Source organism: Dermacentor silvarum, chromosome 4 (assembly GCF_013339745.2).
Source record: "Dermacentor silvarum isolate Dsil-2018 chromosome 4, BIME_Dsil_1.4, whole genome shotgun sequence".
Lineage (NCBI taxonomy): Eukaryota > Metazoa > Arthropoda > Arachnida > Ixodida > Ixodidae > Dermacentor > Dermacentor silvarum.
In genome coordinates this window covers 227,696,815-227,706,793 of record NC_051157.2, presented here as the reverse complement: position 1 = coordinate 227,706,793, position 9,979 = coordinate 227,696,815, and positions in this window count along the sequence as shown.

Sequence of the window (9,979 nt, the reverse complement as noted above, 5' to 3'; positions counted from 1 at the left end):
CGATGTCGCAGCTTGACATACTGCCAGTCGCTGCGTTTGCAGCCCACAACGGAACAAGGATGAACCATGGTGCTCGTGAAAAGAAAGCTCGAGACCAACACTGACCGCGCAGCTCTCGTGAACCCGGAGCACGTTGTGACACAAGCAGACGACACTTGCTGTGGGCCGGAAGTGCTTTTTTTGTGTAGCGATACATGTCCTTGTGCATTCTCTTTCTGTTACTTTATTTTTATAGAAACAAATTAACTAACATCTAAACTATTACGAACAACATTTGTTCACCATAATGTTGCAAAAATAATCGATGACGCGCCCTGGGCAGCCAATCAGATAGCTGCCCCAGTGACGTATTCTGGGCAAAACACGTCATCTGGGCAAAAAAAATAGCCGCTTGGCGTGCTGCAATCGGTAGCCGAAGCACATCTTTAAAACCTTATAATAAATTACACGCTTTACGTAGAGCGCTTAGATGGGTCAATTAATGATCAGAAGGACCTACTCTATCGACTCAGTACGTTTGTACAAAATCGTCAAAATCGTTTCAGGGTCCCTTTAAACGTACATAAACAGCATTTGCCAACTTTTAAACCGTTTCAAGCGAGGAAGTACAAGTTTAGCACAAAATTAAATAAATAAGAAAAAATCGCATGGAGATACATGCGGCTGTGATAGTTTCGTAGTTTCGTTTTTGGTCAATGCATCGTTGCGCGCGCCTGTTCCGCTTTATGGTGTTTGGTTGCGTGTTGCATGGCTCGAAAAACGTTGACTTCGCGGGAAACAGCCAGAAAATGCCTCGTGTGTGTAGTGTTGAGGGCTGTATAAATGGCCCAAGGCGCTTGCTCAGGGGCAGCGGCAGTGTTGACTCGATTGTGTCCTTTCATGTGGTGTCGCGCGGAGAGGCCCGGCTCCCCGGCGTTCGCAATGGCTCAGTGCTCTGCCGATGATAAAACGGCAAAAGAGCCAGAGAAACCGATGGTGTGCTCTCTGCATTTCTCGCCCTCGCATTATGTGTATAATCTTGCCCTCGTAAAGTATCTCGGCGTGCCCCAGAGGCCAGTCCTTTCTCGAGCAGCTGTTCTTAATGCGGCCTTCATCAAACCCCCTACCGGTGCCCCTGCAGCAGCAAACTGGCGGGTCGGTGAGTGCTGAATGTCATTAAATAAAGCCACGAAATAACCATACCGAGTACGTGCGCAACTTTCTACGCTTGTTCTGTCGGGAACATCGTCGCCTGGCGGACCGGACGCTTCGTCTCCGTCGACGAAAACGAAGCTCTGCTTTCCGCCGGCGCGGCCGGCAACTCACCACCATCGCACGCGGAAACACCTACCGCTCGAGCACGGAGGGCCATTTCGCGCTCCGTTTCACTGAATATCGCTGAAATGCAGTCCTGCTTCTCTGGCGAGCTCTTCGTTGCAAGGTTCAGCGGCAGCAACGGTATCCATTGCGGCGAACGCAAACGCAGCGACCATGCATGCAGCCATGATGCATCCAGCGCCTCGGCCGTTTACGCAAGCGGTGACGTATCATGGCGCATTCTGATTCGCTGAGAGCAATGAAATCTGTGACGACACTGCTTCAGCGCCAAATCTGGGGTGAGAGAAATTGAGGAAGAGATATTTGGTTTTTGTTTACGAATTTCTCCGCTAATAACTCATATTTTTGCAGCCAACAAAAACTGCATGCATTCCTGAAGGTCCCTCTTTTATTCCAGCTGAACTTCCTGTTTCTCTTTAGTGTCCCTTTAAGAAAAATAAATGGAGGTGGGCAGGCCATGTAACACATAAGGTGGTTAACTGGTGGTCTGTACCTCTTTCCGTACTGCACCCATTGAGCGTCGTTAGCCCGCTATCGATGATTTGAAACGCCGCGTTTGAGATCTTCCGCGCCGCTCATGAACACGCTGTGCTATCGGACGTGAGGGAGGAGAACTATATTTTTGTTTTCTAAGCAGTTCGCCTTTTTCTCGCCAGGTGCTAATTTTTGAATGCGCTCCGAAGTTTCGCGATCGTCAAAGTGGAAAGCAAAAATGGCTGCCTCCAGGTGCGGCACGAGTTTCGAAAGATCGATCTTGTGATTCCGCTGCGTCTGTGGCTGATTTTATCTATGAATAAAGCAGTAGAGAGTCTGAGGATGCTATGTTTTCATTGGACTTTGACTCTGAAAGCGACGATGATGCAAACCAGCCCGGAACATCGGCGGACGCAGCCCGCCACGCTCAACTGTAGTGCTTGCAGTTAAATTTTTGTAGTAGAATACCTGTTCAACGAAAAATTTTGATTTTTTCGGAGATAGTGCCTATTAGACGGCAATACATTTTGTATATCATAATTTTTGTTAAATTTATTCTTAGTAGATACCAAGCATGTCTTTACAAACTTGAGTTTAATTTTATCCCACAATCTCGATTCTGGCAATTTATTCTTTCTTTCTTTCTTTTATTCGAGACAATTTTCATACAAATTGGCTCAGGAGGCACAACAAAAGGCCCGGAGAGAGCCTGACTAGGTTGTGCCACCCTGACAGCGTAGGCAGCAAGTCTTGTTTTGATTACACATCATAGGCCGACCCAAATACAATAACAACAATGCAAATACAGAGAAATATGCAGTTCCTTTTTTGGAACGAGAATCAAAACCTAATACTTATGCACACACATAATGAAATAAATCTACACAATACACAATGAAATACAACACAATACACAAGATTAATACCGAGAATTGGTTTAGGGACTAACATCTCACATCTGCTCAAATAGTAATAGGGCTTTAACTTGCTTTTTGAATTGAATTAGAGAAACTCTAGAATTAATTAGATTTAATATGTCAGGATACTTATTGAGGAGTTCTGGTATTAGTGACGATAGCCTCTGTAAACTATAATTTGTGCGTGATCTTGTCTTAACTATTAAGCTGTGTCGTAGTTCATAAGGGGACTGCTTAACTGGATAGGTTTCTTGAAAATTTATTCTGTTTTCTCGGTATTGACGTAGGGCTTCCAGAGATAATTTTTGTTTGAGCAATTGTTTTATTTGAAGTATGCTATATCTGGTAAAGTACGATGCAGTGCTTTCCGTGTAGGGGACGTTTCCAATTGCTCGTATAGCTCGCTTTTGCAACGATAAAAGATAATTAAGGTTTGTCTCGGTTGTTGTTGACCATACCAAGGAGCAGAAAATCAGACGAGAGTGTACAAGTGCATAGTAGATTTTGCGTTTTGCTTCAGGTGGGAGGAGTGATCTTAGTTTATTTAACATTCCAATGGCTCGAGATACGTCGGTTCTTAACGCATCCACTTGAGGGGACCATGATAAATTTTCTTGGAACACGACACCTAAAAATCGGATCGTAGATGTGTGTTGGATAGGTACTCCTTGAAATTCCAAAGGTAAGGCTGGTACATTTGTTGGTCCTTTCGACCTAAACAACAAATACTTAGTTTTTTCTATATTTAGTTGCATTTCATTTGATGTTAACCACTTATTTAGATTTTTAAGCCATTTATTTGCTTCAGTGCATATTTCATGGCGTCTACTCCTGAGAAAAATACATTTGTATCATCTGCGTAAAGCACCATCTTTTTACGTCCTTTAATATTTACAATATCATTTATATAGAGTAAAAATAGTACAGGTCCGAGAATAGATCCCTGGGGTACTCCCATATTTAATAGTTTCCATCTCCGATTCGACTTTGTTTATTACTGTGAACTGTGATCTAGATGTTAAGTAGCTTTGAATTAGATGAAGTCCTATACCTCGGACACCGTAAAAGGGTAATTTACGCAAGAGGAGTTCATGTTGCATGCAGTCAAACGCCTTCCTAAAGTCTAAAAAGATACCTAGTGTGTATAGTTTATTTTCTATGTTTTCGAGAATTTCTTCTTTAATTCCAAGAAGGGCTGTTTCCACCGACTTATTTTTACCGACTTATTTTTACAAAAGCCGTATTGTTCCTTCATGATTATGTTGTGAGTATTTAAAAAGCCTGTTATTGTTTTGTTAATAATGTGTTCTGCTATTTTTGAAAATATAGAGAGGATAGAAAACGGCCTATAGTTGTTTAAGTCGTCAAAGGATCCTCCTTTATGAAGGGCAGAAACTCTTGCTTGCTTCATTTTGTCTGGAAACTCGCCTGTTGTCATAATAAGGTTGCAAATGTGTGCCAGTGGGACTGCAACTACACCACTTACCTCTTTTAGTGGTTTTGGTTTAACTTCGTCGGGGCCAGAGGCGGAATTATCTTTCATAGACATAATTATGCTCTGCACTTCATGTTGGTCTGTTGGGGATAAGAAGACTGTTGAGGGACAATTTACAGCGATGTAATTTTCACACGGTATGTCAGGCGGAGCATCTGACGAGGAGCCCACTGTGAGAAAGTGTTTGTTGAACAAGTTTGAGATCTCCGTCTCAGTAACACCAGGTTTCTAAAAATGAATCTTTCTGGTCATTGGTTTTTTTGTTTACTATTTCCTTGAAAGTATCCCACAAGACTCTGGAATTGCTGGCAGAACTAAGAAATTTATTTATATAGTATTCAGCTTTAGCTCTTTTAATGTCCTTGTTCAGTTTATTACGCGTCTTTTTATATTCACGAAGATCACATTCATCTTTTGTGTTTAAGAACAGTTGGAAGAGGCGTTCCCGAAATTTAATCCTTTCGTATAGTTCAGTAGTTATCCACGGTTTCCGCAGTTTTCTGCGTTTTTTCCGAGGCTTCAGTGGAAAACACTGGTTATATAGGGACATGAATGAAGATATGAAGATATTATAGGACTTATTAGAGTCAGTCTCTTTCATTACAACAGTCCAGTTAAAATTCGACACAAGATCAGCAAACTTTGCAACGTTACGTTCGGAGTAAATTCTTTCCAAGTGTTCTTCATTTGAACAAGGTGATGAATTCCCAGGTAGGAAACAAAAAATTGGGAAATGGTCACTCACGTCCGATTTTAAAACACACGGTTTTACATCATCAATGTCAAAACTTGTGATACAGAGGTCAAGTGTCGCTTCAGTGGTCTGCGTTACTCTTGTTGGGACACTGATTACATTGCAGCATTTATGTGTGTCTAAAATCTCTTTGAAATCTTTATACATTGGATTACCTGAGGTTACATTGATATTAAGATCCCCTACCATGACCGTTTGAAGGTTTACTGAGAAGCTTTTTCTAACAATCTTTCTGTGAAGGACAAAAAATCTTTGAAAGAAGTTGACGGTGGCCTGTAAACAACAGAAAATAATATATCTAAGCACTCTAACGCTGTACATTCATGACTGTTACTTATTACTTTAAATTCTGGTATTATTCGATACGGCAAGTCAGAGCGGATATAGATACACACGCCGCCGCCCCGTTTTCCAGATCGGGAAGCTGAGACACAGTCGTAACCTTCAAGTGAAAAGTAATCGTCGGAAGTGAACCATGTCTCGGTGAAACAAATCAAGTCAAAAGGATGATTTATGTCAGACAGAAGTAACTGCACTTCATCGAATTTATTATGTAAACACCTAGCATTTAAATGAAACAGTGATAGTTTACTATTGGTATTGAATTCCGGAACAGCATGAGAAAAATCTGAAACTGAAAGCAACATTTTAGGCTACAATCGTGACGGTGCTTTTTTTTTTTATTGCATCGAGAGATTAGATGATCTGAGGCGTGCAAGATCTTCTTTCCCGCGGACAACAGCCGCGCTTTCACCATTTGCGCGCCTCACTAGCACTTTTCCATTTACGTGCCACACAAACGCATAGCCAGACACGGCTGCCCATTCTTTTGCCATTGTGAGTAGATTGCGGGAGTGCCTAGTCATATTTTCGCACACGTATAAGTTATCAGTTCCGTGGTTCAGCAATTTTTTTTTGAGAGCCATTTATCACGCATTTCTTGGTTCTGAAACCGCACTATTACACCGGGTGTCTTGCCTACTTTGGCTCGTAGCCTGTGTACATTTGTGATGTCATTTCGAGTCACCGTCGGCACTTGAAGTTTCATTGCTATTTCATTCACTTTTGCCATGAGATCTTCATTTTCGCTAGCAGGGATACCATGAATTTCGAGGTTTAGGCGCCGGCTGCGGTATTCCAGATTATCTATGTCTTGCTTGATTTGGGTCAAATCCCTACTAGGGCTTTCATTTTCAAGTTCTTCGACTCTTTTCGTCAATTCCTTCGTAAGTTTTTCTTGAGTAATCAACCGTGTGTGGAATTCATCAAACTTATCAGACAACAACTGCATAGAACTTTCCAAACCCTCCACTTTGCTGGGTAAAGTCAAGAGTGTATCCATTTTTCTATCCAATGAGAGTAGGTGTTCCGCTATGGTTTTTTCCATTTTTTGTCCTTCCGTATCCAACTTTGAGTTATCACCTTTACATGTACCACATTTCCATTTCCATGCCTTTTTTTGATTACTTTTTGCATTGAACATTTCTTCTGTGACACCTGAACATACGCCCAGATGAAAAAGAAATTTACACTCACAGCAGCTGAGTTGAGGGCCATCCTCGTCAAGTTCTAGTCGGTACATACAACAGCGCAACTGAGGCATGACTATCTATACTAAACACTGTTCAACATAAGACAACTTGTGGCAGCAGCGGCAGAGAGCAAGGCACTTAAAGGCAAAAGTAGCCACCAACCTGCAAGATTCAGAGTAAAGCTCAGTTGTGTCCGTCGCGCGCTGCCGCTGCTGCCCAAATGACGGGGACCGCCCCTCATCGAATTTCAGTGGCCGGTGATGTCGCTCTCTTAACGTGATGTCTTTCACAATGCGGCCGCTGACCAGCACTTGATCTGGCCGAAACAGGAACGGAACGGAAGGGCGATCCAATTCAGGGTCCCGTGGCCAGAAGTGGTTCCCGTGTGTGGTCCTTGTAAGTACTTCGCATGGGCTGCAAGATTCAGAGTAAAGCTCAGTTGTGTCCGTCGCGCGCTGCCGCTGCTGCCCAAATGACGGAGACCGCCCCTCGTCGAATTTCAGTGGCCGGTGATGTCGCTCTCTTGAACGTGATGTCTTTCACAATGCGGCCGCTGACCAGCACTTGATCTGGCCGAAACAGGAACGGAACGGAAGGGAGATCCAATTCAGGGTCCCGTGGCCAGAAGTGGTTCCTGTGTGGTCCTTGTAAGTACTTCGCATGGGCTGCAAGATTCAGAGTAAAGCTCAGTTGTGTCCGTCGCGCGCTGCCGCTGCTGCCCAAATGACTTTTTTAGGACATACATCTCGCTAATAAATCTTTTATGCGTGAAAAGTGCATTCATTCTGCTTTTTGTTTATGTATTACATAAAATATTGAGTGCAGTAGTTCCCTCAGAAAAAAAAAATCTGCCGTAACTTACAAAAAACACCTATTCTCCCCACGTAGGAAAAGAGTTACACAATGGGTGGCAAGGGGAAGGAAGTGCAGTGAAGAATGGCAGAGAGCTATGTGGTGTGACGAAATTAGAACATTTGCAGGCATATATGCAGGGTCCTTCGTTTTCGGGTGGCGTGTTTTAAAATTTGAGGGGGCAAAAATCAGGTGTTATACATAGAGGAAAAGCGGGGGAAAATTTGGGTTTATTTTTTCTCTGGCAGCCCAAAGTTTAGGATTTTTCTGGCAACTTTGAAAAACTACAGAGGTAATGGTGTTCTTATGGAAAGAAACGTTTTATTTCAACAATCAAAATCACTCCCAGGAACAAATATTGAGGAAGAGAGCTGCTCATAAGTCATGTGACAAACTTCCCTGCACAAACCCTCATTGGCTGGTATTATTTACAGTGTTTAAAGAAACCGTATAGACAAAAATAACTATAGAGACCAGCTCTGCCATCCCTTGCTTACTTTGTTTTCTAAAAGAAAGTGGGAAAAGAAGCACAATATCCACACAGGCATGCTTTGCAAGAGGTGTGATGCTTCTCTTACATCATCATTTGCATTTTGTTCATTTCTGTGTCCACCCTACAACTGTTGAGCCTTGGACATATCTTAGTACATATCTTAGTTGGGAAAACATCAACTCACAGCTATCATGCACAATGCAGAGCAGCGTCAACGCTGTGTTCGCTAGGTTGGGGTAGCGGGCAGTGGCATCCTGCCAGTGGGCCAGCACGTGAATGCTGTCCTTAGGGCTTAATTTTAGCAGATATTGCTCGATATCATTCTTTAGAAATGTACACCAGCATTGCCATAGCACAGCAGAGGGTCAATGACTAAGCCGGCTTTTCCAACAGGCACCTAAAACCGCCTCAAATCGTCATACGTTAACATTTCGTTTCAATGTCCTGGCGCATTTTGCGCTGATATTGTTGGAAAATTACTTTTAATATTATATATCTATCGCACTATCTGTCTTCAACACTTGCTCATGCAAGGCCGGCGGGGTTCTTTGCTTTTGTAATGCCTTAATCTTTTTTTATCCTTCATGAAAAGGTGTAACCTTGGGGAAAAATCAAGTTTAAACCGATTTTCATAAAGTTTGTTTGGGGCGCAATTGAAGATCTATGAGAGAGGACTTTCTCCTGCAGTAGACGTAAAAGAGGCTGATGACCATTATATCATAAAGTTTGATACCCTATGAAAGATAACTGCGTGCGCATAGCAGCACACAACTTACACGGTCCTGTGCTTCACTAGGCTTAAACCGCAGTTTATTTTATTTATTTATTTATTTATTTATTTTATTATACCTCAAGGGTCCCGTTAGGGACATTACATGAGGGGTGGGTACAGGGGATAGAACATAATTACAGTAAAAATTGGTGAATACAGGTCAAATAAATACAAATCAGTTAGCGAATACAAGGCAGGAATAAATAAAATATTAATGATGCGCAGCAGTGTACACGATAATCCTATGGGTTAGCGTCGATGTGTGCGATTTCTTCGACGGCGGATTTGAATGCTGCATGGTCGGTGATCGTAGCGATATGGCCGGGAAGGCGATTCCAGTCACGCGCAGTACGAATAAAGAATGATTGATGAAATGTTGTGGTGTGGGCACGTGGAGGGATGACGGCGTTTGGATGGGTGTTGCGTGACATGCGATGGACGGGAACGATGAGCTTGTTTTTAGGCGGCAAACAGTGAAAGAACTTGTGATACAGATTTAGTCGAGAATTTCTGCGGCGATGAGCCAGGGCGGGTAGATCAAGTTGCGATTTCAGCGCTGTGATACTAGAGTTGTAGGAATAATCACTCAAGATGAATCTAGTAGCTTGGTTCTGGACTGCTTCGAGTGTCTTAATTAGGTTTAATTGGAAAGGGTCATATATTGCACTTGCATACTCAAGTTTTGGACGGACGAGTGTGTTGTATGCCAATAGTTTAACAGAGGAAGGTGCAAGGGGGAGATTGCGACGGATGTAGCCCAAGACACGGTTTGCAGAATTAGTAACTTGATTAACATGGTTGGCCCATGTTAAGTCGTGGGAGATATTAACCCCGAGGTATTTCAACGAGTCGCTGAGACTTATAGGACAGTTGTTAATGGTGTATTCAGGAGTTGAAAAGTTGCGACGACGGTGAAATGAAATTAGTATAGTTTTATTAACGTTGAGAGACATCAACCAAATTTTACACCACTCTTCTATATGATGAAGGTCGTTCTGGAGGATTGAGATATCGGAAGAGTCTGTTATAGGGCGGTACAGAATACAATCATCGGCGAAGAGGCGCATTTTCGATGACACATGAAGGGGTAAGTCGTTAATATATATTAAAAACAGAAGCGGCCCGAGGACCGTGCCCTGGGGGACACCGGATAATACTTGCGTAAACGAAGATGAATATGTATTTGCATAGACGAACTGATGACGGTCGGTTAAAAATGCGTGGATCCAATTAAGAACTGATTGGTGCAGATTTAATCGTGAGAGTTTGAGTAGCAAACGAGCATGAGGTACTTTATCGAACGCTTTTTCGAAATCAAGGCCAAATGCATGGACAGGTACGTTACTATCAAGTGATGATTGAATGTCGTGCAA